The following is a 16,821-nucleotide window of genomic DNA, read 5'->3' on the forward strand; positions in this document are numbered from 1 at the left end:
GGTACCTTACAATGGCCTTCTATGCTCCTGACGTCCCTGTTATCAAGATTTTAAGCAGAACCTCTGAAAGGAAATAAAACTGCAGAACAGGATTGAAGTTTCTTGATCGTGTTGTTTTCAATCAGAATATAACTTTAAAAGAACTATGTTTTTAATAATTCTGTGCTCACTTTGTAATTGGCTAACTAGTGGCAAAGGAAAGGTCTGCCCTTATTTTTATTAAAATTCACTTAACACAGAGACTTGTTATTGTAATTGTTTCTTGTTGTTCAATCGCTAAGTTCTGTCCCACTCTTTGAGACCCCATGAACTGCAGCATGCCAGGCTTCACTGTCCTTCACCACCTCCAAGAGTTTGTTCAAACCCGTGTCCATTGAGTCAGTGATGCTATCCAAACATCTCACCCTCTGTTGCCCTCTTCTCCTCTTGCCCTCAATCTCTCCTAGCATCCAAGTCTTTCCCAATGAGTCAATTCTTCACATGAGGTGACTGAAGTATTGGAGCTTCAGCTTCAACATCAGTCCATCCAAGGAATATTCAGGGTTGAGTTCTTTTAGATAGACGGGATTGATCTCCTCACTGTCCAACTAGAGTTTTCTCCAGCACCACAATCTGAAAGCATCAATTCTTCAGCTCTCAGCCTTCTTTATGATCCAACTCTCACATTTCTACAAGAATACTGGAAAAAATCATAGCTTTCACTATATGAACTTTGGCAGCAAAATAATGTCTCTGCTTTTTAATATGCTGTCTAGGTTTCTCAGAGCTTTTCTTCCAAGGAGCAAAAGTCTTTTAATTTCATGGCTGCAGTCACTGTCCTCGGTGATTTTGGAGTCCAGAAAAAGAAAATCAAACAATGTTTCCACTTTTTATCCATTTATTTGCCATGAAGTGATGGGACTAGATGCCATGATCTGGTTCCTCTGCCTTTTTTCAGTCCAGCTGGAACATCTGGAAGTTCATGGTTCATGTACTGTTGAAGCCTGGCTTGGAGAATTTTGAGCATTACTTTATTAATGTGTGAGATGAGTGCAATTGTGTGGCATTTTGAACATTCTTTGCATTGCCTTTCTTTGGGATTGGAATGAAAACTGACCTTTACAGTCCTGCGGCCACTGCTGAGTTTTCCAAATTTGCTGGCATATTGAGTGTAGCACTTTCACAACATCATCTCTTAGGATTTGAAAGAGCTCAACTGGGATTCCATCACCTCCACTAACTTTGCTCACAGTGATCCTTCCTAAGGCCCATCTGACTTTGCATTCCAGGATGTCTGGCTCTAGGTGAGTGATCACACCATTGTTGTGATCTGGGTCATGAAGATCTTTTTTGTATAATTCTTCTGTGTATTCTTGCCACCGCTTCTTAATATCTACTGCTTCTGTTAGGTCCATACCATTTCTATCCTGTCTTGTGCTCATCTTTGCATGAAATATTCCCTTGGTATCTAATTTTATTGAAGAGGTCTCTAGTCTTTCACATTCTATTGTTTTCCCCTATTTCTTTACAATGATCACTGAGGAAGGCTTTCTTATCTCTCCTTTCTATTCTTTGGAACTCTGCATTCAAATAGGTATAGCTTTCCTTTTCTCCTTTGCCTTTCACTTCTCTTCTTTTCTCAGCTATTTGTAAGACCTCCTCAGACAACCTTTTTACATTTCTTGTTCTTGGGGATGGTCTTGATCACTGCCTCCTATACAATGTCATGAACCTCCATCCATAGTTCTTCAGGCACTCTGTCTATCAGATCTAATTCCTTGAATCTACTTATCACTTCCACTGTATAAACATAAAGGATTTGATTTAGGTCATACCTGACTGGTCTAGTGGTTTTCCCTAGTTTCTTCAATTTAAGTCTGAATTTGGCAATAAGGAGTTCATGATCTGAGCCACAGCCAGCTCCCGGTCTTCTTTTTGCTGACTGTATAGAGCTTCTCCATCTTTGGCTGCAAAGAATATAATCAATCTGATTTTGGTGTTGACCATCTGGTGATGTCCATGTGCAGAGTTTCCTCTTGTGTTATTGGAAGAGGGTGTTTGCTATGACCAGTGCGTTCTCTTGACAAAACTCTGGTAGCCTTTGCCTTGCTTTGTTTTGTACTCCAAAGTCAAATTTACCTTTTACTCCAGGTATCTCTTGACTTCCTACTTTTGCATTCCAGTCCCCTATGATGAAAAGAACTTCCTTTTTAGGTGTTAGTTTTAGAAGGTCTTATAGGTCTTCACAGAACCATTCAATCTCAACTTCTTCAGCATTACTGGTTGGGCCATAGACTTGAATTACTCTGATATTGAATGGTTTGCCTTGGAAATTAAGAGATCATTATGTCATTTTTGAGTTTGCACCCACATACTGCATTTCACTCTTTTGTTGACTATGTGGACTACTCCATTCCCCTAAGGGATTTTTGCCCACAGTAGTAAATATAATGGTCATCTGAATTAAATTTGCCCATCCAGTTCACTGTAGTTCACTGATTCATAAGGCTTATATGTATAGTTTTTAATAAGAAAGAATATGTTAAAGATAAACTATGACTAGTAAGGAAATGTTATTTCATTAGTGCTGCAATGAAATATAACCAAACCTAACTGCAGGTGCAAACCAACTGACTTTTTAGTGATAATCTAAGGGCATCCAATAGAATTATTTTATTATTTTTCTTATGTAAAGTATGTTCAATAAAACATGTTCAATCAGAACATTGTAAAAACTAGAATCTCCTGAACAGGAAAAACACCACCATTTTACACAGCTTATTTTTAGTGAACTTTTAAAAAACTCTCATAACTATAGATGGCCCCAGATGCCAACTGGCAGGTGCTTCTGGAAGGAATTATAATTCCTTCCAGCAAATTTTGTTACCTAATTTTAACACATGGAGGAATTTCCTCTGCTGGAATCAAGTTACTACTATATTGGTGTTTACATTTAGAGTCCTGAATGTGTTAATGTCTAGCAGTCTTGATCATTAAATCTAAGAAGCATTATTTTACTTAAAATAATACAGTTATTTTAGCCACCTAGTAGTCGCATGTATGTAGAAAGCATCATTATGAACAAAGCTAGTGGAGGTGATGAAATCCCAGTTGAGCTATTTCAAATCCTGAAAGATGATGTTGTGAAAGTGCTGCACTAAATATACAAGCAAATTTGGGGAACTCAGCAGTGACCACAGGGCTGGAAAATGTCTGCTTTCATTCCAATCCCTAAGAAAGGCAATGCCAAAGAATGCTCAAACTACCACACAATTGCACTCATCTCACATGCTAGTGAAGTAATGCTCAAATTTCTCCAAGCCAGGCTTCAACAGTATGTGAACCGTGAACTCCCAGATGTTCAAGCTGGTTTTAGAAAAGGCAGAGGAACCAGAGATCAAATTGCCAACATGCGCTGGATCATCGAAAAAGCAAGAGAGTTCCAGAAGAACATCTATTTCTGCTTATTGACTATTCCAAAGCCTTTGACTGTGTGGATCACAACAAACTGGGAAATTCTTCAAGAGATGAGACTACCAGACCACCTGACCTGCCTACTGAGAAATCTGTATGCATGTCAGGAAGCAACAGTTAGAACTGGACATGGAACATCAGATTGGTTCCAAATCAGGAAAGGAGTATGTCAAGGGTGTATATTGTCACCCTGCTTATTTAACTTATATGCAGAGTACATCATGAGAAACACTGGGCTGGATGAAGCACAAGCTGGAATAAAGATTGCCGGGAGATACAGAGTGAAGTAAGCCAGAAAGATAAACACCAATACAGTATACTAACGCATATATATGGGATTTAGAGAGATGGTAATGATAACCCTATATGCAAGACAGAAAAAGAGACACAGGTGTATAGAATAGACTTTTGGACTCTATGGGAGAAGGCAAGGGTGGGATGATCTGAGACAATAGCATCGAAACATGTATATTATCAAGTGTGAAACAGATTGCCAGTTCAGGTTGGATGTATGAGACAAGTGCTCAGGGCTGGTGCACTGGGATGACCCAGAGGGGTGAGATGGGGAGGAAGGTGGAAGGGGGGTTCAGATTGGGGAACACATGTAAATCCATGGCTGATTCATGTCAATGTATGGCAAAAACCACTACAATATTGTAAAGTAATTAGCCTCCAACTAATAAAAATAAATGGAAAAAAAAAAGATTTCCAGGAGAAATATCAATAACCTCAGTTATGCATATGACACCACCCTTATGGCAGAAAGAAAAGAAGAACTAAAGAGTCTCTTGATAAAAGGGAAAGAGGAGAGTGAAAAAGTTGGCTTAAAGCTCAACATTCAGAAAACTAAGATCATGGCATCCGGTCCCATCACTTCGCGGCAAATAGATGGGGAAACAGTGGCAGACTTTATTTTGGGGGACTCCAAAATCACTGCAGATGGTGACTGCAGCCATGAGATTAAAAGACATTCCTTGGAAGAAAAGTTATGACCAACCTAGACAGCATGTTAAAAAGCAGAGACATTACTTTGCTAACAAAGGTCCAGCTAGTCAAGGCTATGGTTTTTCCAGTAGTCATGTATGGATGTGAGAGTTGGACTATAAAGAAAGCTGAATGCTGAAGAATTGATGCTTTTGAGCTGTGGTGTTGGAGAAGATCCTTGAGAGTCCCTTGGACTGCAAGAAGATCCAACTAGTCCATCCTAAAGGAGATCGGTCCTGAGTGTTCATTGAAAGGACTGATGTTGAAGCTGAAACTCTAATACTTTGGCCACCTGATGCAAAGAGCTGACTCATTTGAAAAGACCCTGCTGCTGGGAAAGATTGAAGGCAGGAGAAGAAGGAGACGACAGAGGATGAGATGGCTGGGTGGCATCACCAAGTCAATGCACATGAGCTTGGTAAACTCTGGGAGTTGGTGATGTACAGGGAGTCCTGGCCTGCTGCAGTCCATGGGTTGCAAAGCGTCAGACACGACTGAGCAACTGGACTGAACTGAGTACATATATAGCTATATTTTAAAATCATAGCACTATTATTTTCATTAAAAAGACATTTTTTCCAAGAAAATATTGCTGCAATTTATGTCAAAGAACATTCTGCCTATGTTGTCTTCTATAATTCTATGTTTTATGCCTTACATTTAGGTCTTTAAACTACTTTAAATTTATTTTTCTATATAGTGTGATGGAAAGCACTAATGTTATTGATTTACATGTGTCTTTTCAGCTTTCCCAGCACCACTTGTTGAACAGATTGTCTTTTCTCCATTTTATATTTTTGCCTCTTTTGTCATAGATTAATTTACCAAAGGTACATGGGTTTATTTCCAGGCTTTTTTGTTATATAGATCTATGTATCTGTTTTTGTGCCAATACCATCCTACTGTGATTACTGTAACTGTCTAGTATAGTCTGAAGTCTGGAAAGGTTATACCTCCAAGTTTCTTCTTTTTCCTCAGAATTGTTTTACTAATTCTGAGTCTTTCATGATTCCATATAAAGTTTAGGATTATTTTTCCTAGGTCTGTGAAAAATGTCATGAGTATTTTGACAGTGATTGCATTAAATCTCTAGATTGCTTTGGGCAGTGTGACCATTTTAATTATATTAATTCTTCCAATCTCCAAGTATAGGGTATCTTTTCACTTGTTTGTATTATCTTCAATTTTCTTAATTAATGTTTCATCATTTTCAAAATATAGGTATTTCACCTCCTTGCTTTATTCCTATGTCTTTTTTTAATGTGACTTTAAATATGATATTTTTTCAAAGTTTCTCTGTATTGTCAGCATACAGAAATGTAACAGATTTCTGTATATTAACCTTAGAGCCTCCGATCTTGCTTAATTCATGTATCATTTCTAATAGTTTTCGGCTCTCTATATAGAGTATCATGTCATCTGCAAACAGTGACACTTTTACCACTTCTTTTCCAATTAGGATACTTTTATTCCCTTTTCTTGTCTGATTGGTGTGGACAGGACTTCCAAACCTATGTTAAATAGAAGGAGTGAGAGTGGGCATCCTTGTCTTGTTCTTAAACTTAGAGGAAAGAATTTCATCTTTTCACTGTTGAGTACAAACAACTATCTACAAGCTATAAGGATATATTGAACAACATTAGGAATACAGCCAATATTTTATAATAACTTTAAATGAAGTATAATCTATAAAAATATTGAATCACTTTGTTGTACAACTGTAACTAACATAATATTGTAGATCAACTATTTGTGTGTGTGTGAAGTCACATTAGTCATATCTGACTCTTTGCAATCCTATGGCCAGTAGATCTCCAAGCTCCTCTGTCCATGGAGAATCTTGCCTGGGATTCTCCAGGTAAGAATACTGGAGTGGGTTGCCATTTCCTTCTCCAAGATCAACTATACCTCAATTTAAAAAAGGAATATAGGGGATTTCCCTGGTGGTTCAGTGGTTGAGAGTCCACCTTCCAGTGTGGGGAATGTGGGTTCGATGCCAGGTCAGAGAACTGGAATCCTGCAAGCAGCGGGGTGCCTGGCCCTGCATGCCTTGGCTGAAGAGCCTGGACACTGGAACTACTGAGCCTGTGAGCCCTGGAGCCTGTGCTCAGACATCTGTGCACTGCAGCTGGAGAGGCCCACACACCATGGCAATAACCCAGTGCAACCAAAACTTTTTAAAAAGGAATATAATGCAAGCAAAAAAAGATTCTTTCTTTTCTCTGTGTAACTCATCAGACTATTTGTTGCTATACTTACATTTGTGTTTTTAAATGAAACAATAAGTTTATTACTTGAGCATACTGTATATAATCTCATAAAAAAATTGTAATTCATCTTATAGGAAGAAATAATTTTTTTAAATGGTGAGACCAACTAAATGCAGCAGCCGTTCACCCCAAAAGTGAAAAACATCAGGCTTTTCCAACTCAGTGAAGTATTTTTTTTTATACCAATGCAATTCAATTTCTTTCACTGAAGTAACGAATAACTATGAACAGAAACTTCTGTATAATACACCTGTAGAAGTAAGAGTCAAGTTTATTCTCGTAATTGATGTGGAAACATGGACATCTCTTAAACTATACATCTCTTCAGTAGATATAAACCCCACTTGATTTTTCCAAAGATTTCAAGCTCCAAAATAATTTAAATATATATTTAATTAATGAGAAAACACAAAGTAGGTCTTATCTTTGCATGAGTCTTTGATAAACAGGAGAAAACAATGTGTTTTATAAAGCTAAATTTGTAAAAAAATCGAAAGTATTTTCCACTTGGTTTTTGAAGAGTATTTTTAATAAAATTCAGCTTTATTTTATTAATAATGTAGTGCTTGCCCATGGTTGGGTGAAGCTGACAGAAATTTTCACCAATCAGATCCCTAGACGGAGAGAGGATATTTCTGCAGGCCTTTGTCATTAGAGAAATTTTTTTTAAATGTCGTTATCCAGATGAAGGACTGAAACTTGGTAATATTAATAGAATCAGTAAATTGCAGTAAATACCAACAAGCAAACTGTAGTTTGGAGCTATTTATTAAAACAAAATCTCTTCTTTGCTCACAGCTCTTTTTTTTTTTTTTTTTTTTTCCTTTCTTTCCTGTTGATGTTTGTTTCTGATTGTGAGAGCTCAGGGGTGAATTTATTTCCTGTTATGGATCAAGAAGGGGAAAAAAAAAAAACCAGTTCTGCAGTCACTGAGCATAACTATTTAAAGAACAGTTGAAACCGTGAGGATGAAGTCCCAGAAGGTGAACTGAGAGCAGCTGGTGAGGGGAGCCGTGTGACCCAGCGGAAGGGCATCTCACAAACATGTGAGCCCCACATGGAAGCTCTTCCTGATTTCAGCCTGACCCTCCCTCTAGTTAGTGCCTTCACCTCACATGTTTACTTCCAGGGCCCACAAGCCAGAAAATAAGAAAAAGGTAAAGTTTTATGAAAGTACCTCTTCTGGGATAAAAGGGGGAAAATATCCCAGACATGCCTTATATTGCTGCTTGTCTCTTGGAAACAATGGGCATGGAAATTGCTCTCACCACGTTCACTGGACCCACCCACAATCTATCAGAAGTCACAGCGCTTTACTTAAATCAATAAATCCTGGCTGAGATATGCTTTTTGTAAAAGTTTCCAAGGAGTGACAAAGAAGTTCTTCTGTCTAGGCTAAGGATTTTTCATAGGCTAAGAACACAAGTTTTTGTGAGGTTTTTTTTCAGCACAACGGTATTTTTTGCCTCCTATCATAGGTACAATAGCTTCTGTCTCCGTCCAGAAACAGCATGAAAGCTGCATGGCCCTGTTACTGCTCCCACCGTGTTTCGTAGTAGGGGAGGTCTCCCGAACTGTCTGCCCATTTAAGGGGCAACATGGAGCCGCAGGACAGGGCCAGTTCTGCCTGGTTTCTCTGTTCAGCTGCCTCTAACAACATGTCTCTTCAAAAAGTTTCCCAAGATATTGTGTGGACCTTTATAAGCTACTGCAAAGTGGCTTCCTTGGCCTTTCAATAGGAGCTCCTCCTGCTCCAAAATTAAATTGATCTTCTTAGATAGGACAGAACAAAGGGCAAGTGCACCATTTAGTTGTCAGAGGATTTGACAACCGCAGATTATTTTTATTCCTTGGACATGTTCTGTTTTTCTATATTAAAGCCAGCTTCACAGTTCTATGGATGACAGAGACAAAAAGAACTTATTAAATTGTCAAATATGTCCGCTCTAAATGTAGCAGAAATATCTGAATTATGTACTTGTGATCATTTGGCTTATCATTTAGAAAGTAAGCAGATTCCCTCACTTCCTACATCAGCACAAATATTCTTTACTAATATATATCCAGACTTCTTTTGCATTTGCATTTGAACTTTAGGAATGCTGACATTTTTCTTTTTTTAACATAATGTACATTAATTAAAATTTTATATGTATCTGGCTAGGATTTTCTACATCAGACCAGATAGGATCTCATGGTGAAGAAGGGGGGAATTAAACAACTGATGAATCCTAAAGAAGAACCATTTTAGTGATATGATGTATTTTTATGTGCATATATTATATGTAACTTTCCTCCTTCAGAATGCTAGCTTTGCTGATAACCTGATCTAAACACATTTACGTAAATCCCTCATATACAAGTCAAAGAATTCACACCATCTTGCGTAAAAAGAGTACGCTATGGAGCAGGCTGTCAGCAATCCCCCCAGGTCAGAAACTCAACATCTCATGAGAATTACCATGAAAGCAACTTGAAAGTAACTCTATAAGCCATAAAAACTTGGGGTTTATTTAACCATTCTAGCTGTGCATGCTATTTCTAAATTGTACTACTTAAAATTTAGATTCACTGTGTGTGTTAGTCACTTAATCGTGTCTGACTCTGTGACCCCATGGACTGCAGCCCTCCAAACTCCTCTGTCCATGGAATTCTCCAGGCAAGAATATTGGAGTGGGTTGCCATTTCCTTCTGCACAGGATCGTCCTGACCCAGGGGTTGAACCTGGGTCTCCTACATTGCAGGAATATTCTTTACCATCTGAGCTATAGGGAAGTCCCTTAGATTCACTACTATGTGTCAAATCTATTCTCTCCTGCCAGATTTGTGTATCTCAAGAAGCAAAATTTATGAACAACTTTAAATTACCTTTTTTTTACAAAAAAGAAACTGATCAGAAAGATTGGAACAGTCATAACATTTCTGATGAGAAAGTAAAGGAAAATTTCATTGTTTTGTTTTGTTTTGTTTTCATTGTTTTATTTTTATTTATTTATTTATTTATTTATTTATTTATTTATTGGTCTTGGAATACTTGGATTTAAAAACAAGCAAACTGTGCCAAACTTAGAGGAGTTTGACAATCAAGGCTTAGCATTTACATTATTTCAGGCTGTATCCGCACCATGAAATTGTGCTGAAAAACTTTGAAATACTGATCAAAAACACAGAAGAGGCAAACATATACTATCAGAGGGCGCTTCAGCTACATCCACAGCACAATTCAGTTCAGTTCAGTTCAGTGGCTCAGTCATGTCCAACTCTTTGCGACCCCATGGACTGCCAGTCCTCCCTGTCCTTTATCAACTCCCAGAGTTTACTCAAACTCATGTCCATCGAGTCGGTGATGCCATCCAGCCATCTCATCCTCTGTCGTCCCCTTCTCCTCCTGCCCCCAATCCCTCCCAGCATCAGGGTCTTTTCCAGTGAGTCAACTCTTTGTATCAGGTGGCCAAAGTATTGGAGTTTCAGCTTCAGCATCAGTCCTTCCAATGAACACCCAGGACTGATCTCCTTTAGGATGGACTGGTTAGATCTCCTTGCAGTCCAAGGGACTCTCAAGAGTCTTCTCCAACACCACAGTTCAAAAGCATCAATTCTTCAGTGCTCAGCCTTCTTCACAGTCCAACTCTCACATCCATACATAACCACTGGAAAAACCATAGCCTTGACTAGATGGACCTTTATTGGCAAAATAATGTCTCTGCTCTTGGGTTCCCTTAAATCTCAGAAATCTCCTTAAGTAAGTGTTGTCTATCATTGATCAAGCAGACTTATGATTCCCAGAAGTCCTTTCCCCTCAACTCATTTAGTTGTGGTGTAGTGGCCTGTTCCAAGAACTTATCAGAATTTTCAAGCTTTGGAAGGATGTAACATTTATCTAAATTGATTCTATCCCAGCTTCCCTGGTGGTTCAATTGGTAAAGAATCTGCCTGTAATGCGGGAGACCCAGGTTGATCTCTGGTTCATGAGGTTGCAAAGATCAGACATGACTGAGTGACTAACATATTTGTCAGTCAAGCTAAGTATTATCAGAGTGTCTTCCTGGAAAGAGAAGTTCTGAGAGATATTCATAGCCACTCACACAATATGAGCAAGGGGAGAGTTCAGTAGTCAAACAGGAATTGCTGAGCTTAGCAAAGATAAGTAGGTTCCTTTGCTATGAGAATCACTAACTCATCTTGTGAATGTTTAAAAATGGAATATGAAATTCAGAATTCTCCAAGAGACTTTTTTTTGGAGGGAGGAGGTAAAATTTTCCCATGAAAAAGCATTCCATGGTTACATTTTAGAGAAAAGACTAGTCTAGAAAAAGAAAAACTAGTTTTAAAGTGTAAACAATGTACCGTGACTACAATTCATGACAACGTTTACTTAATATAGGAAATGAAGTGAGATTTGCCTGCAATTGATACTGATGTGCTGCCCTTATGAATAACTCCTAGACCTAATCATAGTGTTTGTTTTTCACTTACTGCTCTCTTAAGTGTCGATAAAACAATCAAGGTCATTGAAGACTGGGTGACAAGTTCGCATCTTGTATTCCTACAATGTGGCAATGGCCATGGAAGTGATTTGCAGAAAGTGGTGGTCAGAATAGGAGTTGCACTTCTAAACTTAAAAGTCATATTGAAAATAATATAAATGGCAAATTCAATCTAAAAATGTTTGGAATAAGAGAAAGTATGGGTTGGGATTTCCCTGGTGGTCCAGTGGCTAAGAGTTCATGCTCCCAATGCAGGGGACAAGGGTTTGGTCCCTGGTCAGGGAACTAGATTCCATATTCCACAACTAAGACCTGGCACAGTCAAATAAATGAATCAATTGATTTTAAAAGGAAGAAAAAAATAGAAAGTAAGGTTAGGTTTATCTCTACTTATTAGTATGTTAGCAGTTAGCATATGTATTGAAGAGGTTTTACCTTCTGAAAGTGAAGGTATATACTTGTCCTTTTTTGTATATCTAAAATTATCTGCCATGGTTCCTTGTTTAAATAAATCAAAATAACTCATCAGAAGTTTGATCACCCCACAACTTACTATGGTAACATTTCATTTTATCTACAGGGATGAAAAAATAAAATTAATATTAAATTTTTCTTTAAAAGTTATTTAAAGCTTTTCCTTTTAAAACTCAAATTTTAATAACCTATTTTGAATATGGCAGTAAAGTTAGGTCTGCCTAATGTATAAGGTATAACCCTTATATGGTATACCTTATGTATAAATGTTAATGTTCAATCAATATAACTTATGTATAAATGTTTATGTTCAAACTCAATTAATAACTATACTAGAGTTTCTCATTTGCCTAAAGATATATAGTGGTTGCCCAACTAGCAGACATATTGACCTGTTGACATGATTGCCTCCATTCTGTCATTCAAAAAAGTCTTGTCAAGGTCTCCACATATGCCTATTATCTGCTCCTTTACCATCTCCCTTAGAATAGTTTGTGTAACATATGCTCTTCACCATAACAGAAAGATTTAATTACCTCAATACTTAAGGGGAATACATCTTTTTCTCCCACCTTTCAATTTACTTTGTTGGAGCATATTCACCTAGAGATCTTTCCCCTCCTACAAATCGGTGTTCCTGTTTTTGTACATATGTTTATTGTCAGCCCTATGTTAATAGAAGCATTAATTTAATCATAGAATATTCTTAACATAGTGCAAGGTGATAGTTTTTATTATTTATGATTAAAAATGGCTTCAAGCAGAGAGTCCCAAGTAGAATAAACCCAAGGAGGAATATGCCAATACACACAATAATCAAACTGACAAAAATTAAAGATAAAATATTAAAAGCAACAGGAGAAAAACAACAAATATCATACAAGGGAACTCCCATAACGTTATCAGCTGATTTCATAGCAGAAACCCTGCAAGCCATAAGGGAGTGGTGTGATATATTTAAAGTGATGAAAGAGAACTTACAAACAGGAATACTATAACCAGCTAGGCTCTCATTCAGATTTGATGGAGAAATAAAAAAACTTTACAAACAGGGAAGTTAAGAAAATTCAGCACCACCAAACCAGCTTTACAACAAATACTAAAGGGATTTTTCTTGGCAGGAAATGTAAGAGAAGGAAAAGACCTACAAAAACAAACCTGAAATGATTAAGAAAATCGTAATAGGAACAAACATATCAATAATTATCTTAAATGTAAATGGGTTAAGTACACTAAGCAAAAGATATAAACTAGCTGGGTGGACACAAAAATAAGACCAATATATATGCTGTCTATAAGAGACCCACATCAGACCTAGGGATTCATAAAGATTGAAAATGAGAGGATGGAAGGAGGTATTCCACACAAGTGGAAATCAAAAGAAAGCTATACTTTATATGGGTAGCAATACTCATATCAGACAAAATAGATGTTAAAACAAAGACTGTTATAAGAGAGAAAGGACACTACATAGTGATCAAGGGATCAATTCAAGAAGATATAACAATTGCAAATATATATGCACCCAACATAGGAGCATCTCAAATACTAACAACCATAAAGGGAGTAATGTATAGTAACACAGTAATAGTGCACATGAAACATTCTCCAGGATTGACTGCATGCTGGGCCACAAGGTGAGCCTTCGTAAATTTAAGAAAATTGAAATCATATCAAACATCACTTCTGATTACAACTGCTATGAGGTTAGCAAGAAACTACAAGAAGAAACCATAAAAACACAAACATGTGAAGGCTAAACAATATGCTGCTAAACAACCAATGTATCACTGAAGAAATCAAAAAGTCAAAAAATACTAGAGACAGATGGGATACAGCAAAAACAGTAATAGCAATACAATCTTACCTCAGGAAACAAGAAAATTCTCTGCTAAACAAGCTAAGATTATACCTAAAACAACTAGAGAAAATAAAACAAACAAAACCTATAGTACAAGAAATCATGTAATGATCAGAGAAGAAATAAATGAAATAGAGACAAAGAAAACAATAGCAAATATCAGTGAAGCTAAAAGCTGTTCCTTTGAAACAATAAACAAAATTGATAAACCTTTAGCCAAATTCATCAGGAAAACAATGGAGAGGACTCAAATCAATTAAATTAGAAATTAAAAAGGAGAAGTTAAAACAGATACCATGGAAATATAAAGGATCAAATACAAGCAACTGACTACTACAAGCAACTATATGTCAATAAAATGGACAACCTGGAAGAAATGGACAAATTTTTAGAAAGATACAGTCTCTCAAGACTGAACCAGGAATAAATAGAAAATATGAACCAACTAATCACAAACACTGAAATTTAAACTGTGACTTAAAAACTCCCAACAAACAAAAGTCCAGAACCTGATGGCTTCACAGGCAAATTTTATGAACCATTTAGAGAAAAACTAACATCTATCCTTCTGAAACTATTCCCCAAAAATTTCAGAGGAAGGGACACTTCCAAACTTATTCTATAAGACCACCATTACCCTGATATCAAAATCAGACGAAGATACCACAGAAGAAGAAAGTTACAGGCCAATATCACTGATGAACATAGATGCAAAAATCTTCAACAAAATACTAGCAATTGAAATCCAACAATACATTAAATACACCATGATCAAGTGGAATTTATCCCAGAGATGCAAGTATTTTTCAATATCTGCAAATCAACCAGTGTGACACACCACATCAAAAAATTGAAAAATAAAAACCATATGACTATTTCAATAGATGTAGAAAAAGCTTTTAACAAAATTCAGCAACCACTTATGATTAAGAAAATCTCTCCAGAAAATGGGAATAGAAGGAATATACCTCAATGTAAAAGTCATATGCAACAAGCCTATAGCTAACACCATGCTCAATGGTGAAAATCTGAAACTATTTCCTCTAAGATCAGGAACAAGAGAAAGATGTCCATTCCCACCACTTTTATTCAACATAGTTTTGGAAGTCCTAGTTGCAATAATCAGAGAAGAAAAAGAAATGGAAGAAATCCAAATTGGAAAAGAAGAAGTTAAACTGTCGCTTTTGCAGATGACATGATATTATACATAGAAGATCCTAAAGATGTCACCAGAAAACTACTAGAGCCCATGAATGAATTTGGTAAAGTTGCAGGTTACAAAATTCATACAGAAATCTGTTGCATTTCTATACACCAACAATGAAAGATCATTAAGAGAAATGCAAGAATCGATTCCATTTACTATCACATCAAAAAGAATAAAATACCTTGGAATAAACCTACCTAAGGAGACAAAAGATGTGTACTCTGAAAACTATAAGATACTGATATGGTGATGAAAGAAACTGAAGAAGACACAGATGGAAAGTTATACCATGTTTTTTGTTTGAAAGAATCAATATTGTCAAAATGACTGTACTACCCAAAGCAATCTACAGATTTAATGCAATCCCTGTCAAATTATCAATGACATTTTTCACAGACCTAAGACCAAAAAAATATTAAAATTTGTATGGAGGCATAAAAGACATTGAATATACAAAACAATCTTGAGAAAGAAAAAAAGGAGCTGGAGGAATCAGGCTCCCTGACTTCAGACTGTACTACAAAGCTATCACCATCAAAACAGTAGAAAAATAGAAATATAGATCAATGGAACAGAATAGAAAATCCAGAAATAAACCCAGACACCCATGGTCAATTAATCTACAATGAAGGAAGCAAGACTACACAATATTGGAAACACAGTCTCTTCAACAGATGGTGCTGGGAAAACTGGACAGCTACATGTTAAAAAAATAAAGTTAGATATTCTTTAACACCACACATTAAAATAAGCTCAAAATGGATTGAAGACCTAAATGCAAAACCAAACTCTATAAAACTCCTAGAGGAAAGCATAGGCAGAACACTGTCTGACATAAATCACAGCAATATCTTTTTCAAGCCATCTCCCTAAATAATGAAAATAAAAATAAATAAATAAACAATGGGACTCTATTTAAGCTCAAAATCTTTTGCATAGCAAAGGAAACAATAAACAAAATGTAGACAACCCACAGATTGGGAGAAAATAACTGCAAATGATGTGATCAAGGGATTAGTTTCCAAAATTTACAAATAGCCCCTGAGGCTTAATATCATCAAAACAAACAACCCAATCAAGAAATGGGCAGAAGACCTAAATAGACATCTTATTTCAAGACTCATGTGGATGTGTGTGGTTTTGTGTGTGTTGAGAGATGGGGCAGTTTGGACAATTCTTTCTAAAGGAACCAGCTTTAATGAACTAGCTACAATTGCCATTTCATTGTAATGGAGTATTCCTTCCATTAATGGTTATAACACTGTGTCAAATGTGGCTCCAAATGAATAGAATAGCAGAGATCTGTTAAATTTCACTTTACAAAGTCCTAGGCAAGAGAATCTCCAATATTCTTGCCTGGAAAATCCCGTGGATGGAGGAGCCTGGTAGGCTGCAGTCCGTGGGGTCGCTAAGAGTCAGACACAACTGAGCGACTTTGCTTTCACTTTTCACTTTCCTTCATTGGAGAAGAAAATGACAACCCACTCCAGTGTTCTTGCCTGGAGAATCCCAGGGATGGGGGAGCCTTGTGGGCTTCTGTCTATGGGGTTGCACAGAGTTGGACACAACTGAAGCGACTTAGCAGCAGCAGCAGCAGCAGGCAAGAGAATGATACTATGAACTTTCCTTTTAAATTCACATATACCTGAGCATATACACCAAGGAAATCAGAACAGAACTGAAAGAGACACGTGTACCCTAATGTTCATCACAGCACTGTTTATAATAGCCAGGACATGGAAGCAACCTAGATGCCCATCAGCACACGAGTGGATAAGAAAGCTGTGGTACATATACACAATGGAATATTACTCAACCATTAAAAAGAATTCATTTGAATCAGTTCTAATGAGGTGGATGAAACTGGAGCCCATTATACAGAGTGAAGTAAGCCAGAAAGATAAAGACCAATACAGTATACTAACACATATATATGGAATTTTAAAAGATGGTAACAATAACCCTATATGCAAGACAGAAAAAGAGACACAGATGTATAGAACAGACTTTTGGACTCTATGGGAGAAGGCGAGGGTGGGATGATCTGAGAGAGTAGCATCAAAACATGTACATTATCAAGTGTGA

The sequence above is a fragment of the Odocoileus virginianus genome, chromosome 23 (assembly GCF_023699985.2).
Source record: "Odocoileus virginianus isolate 20LAN1187 ecotype Illinois chromosome 23, Ovbor_1.2, whole genome shotgun sequence".
Lineage (NCBI taxonomy): Eukaryota > Metazoa > Chordata > Mammalia > Artiodactyla > Cervidae > Odocoileus > Odocoileus virginianus.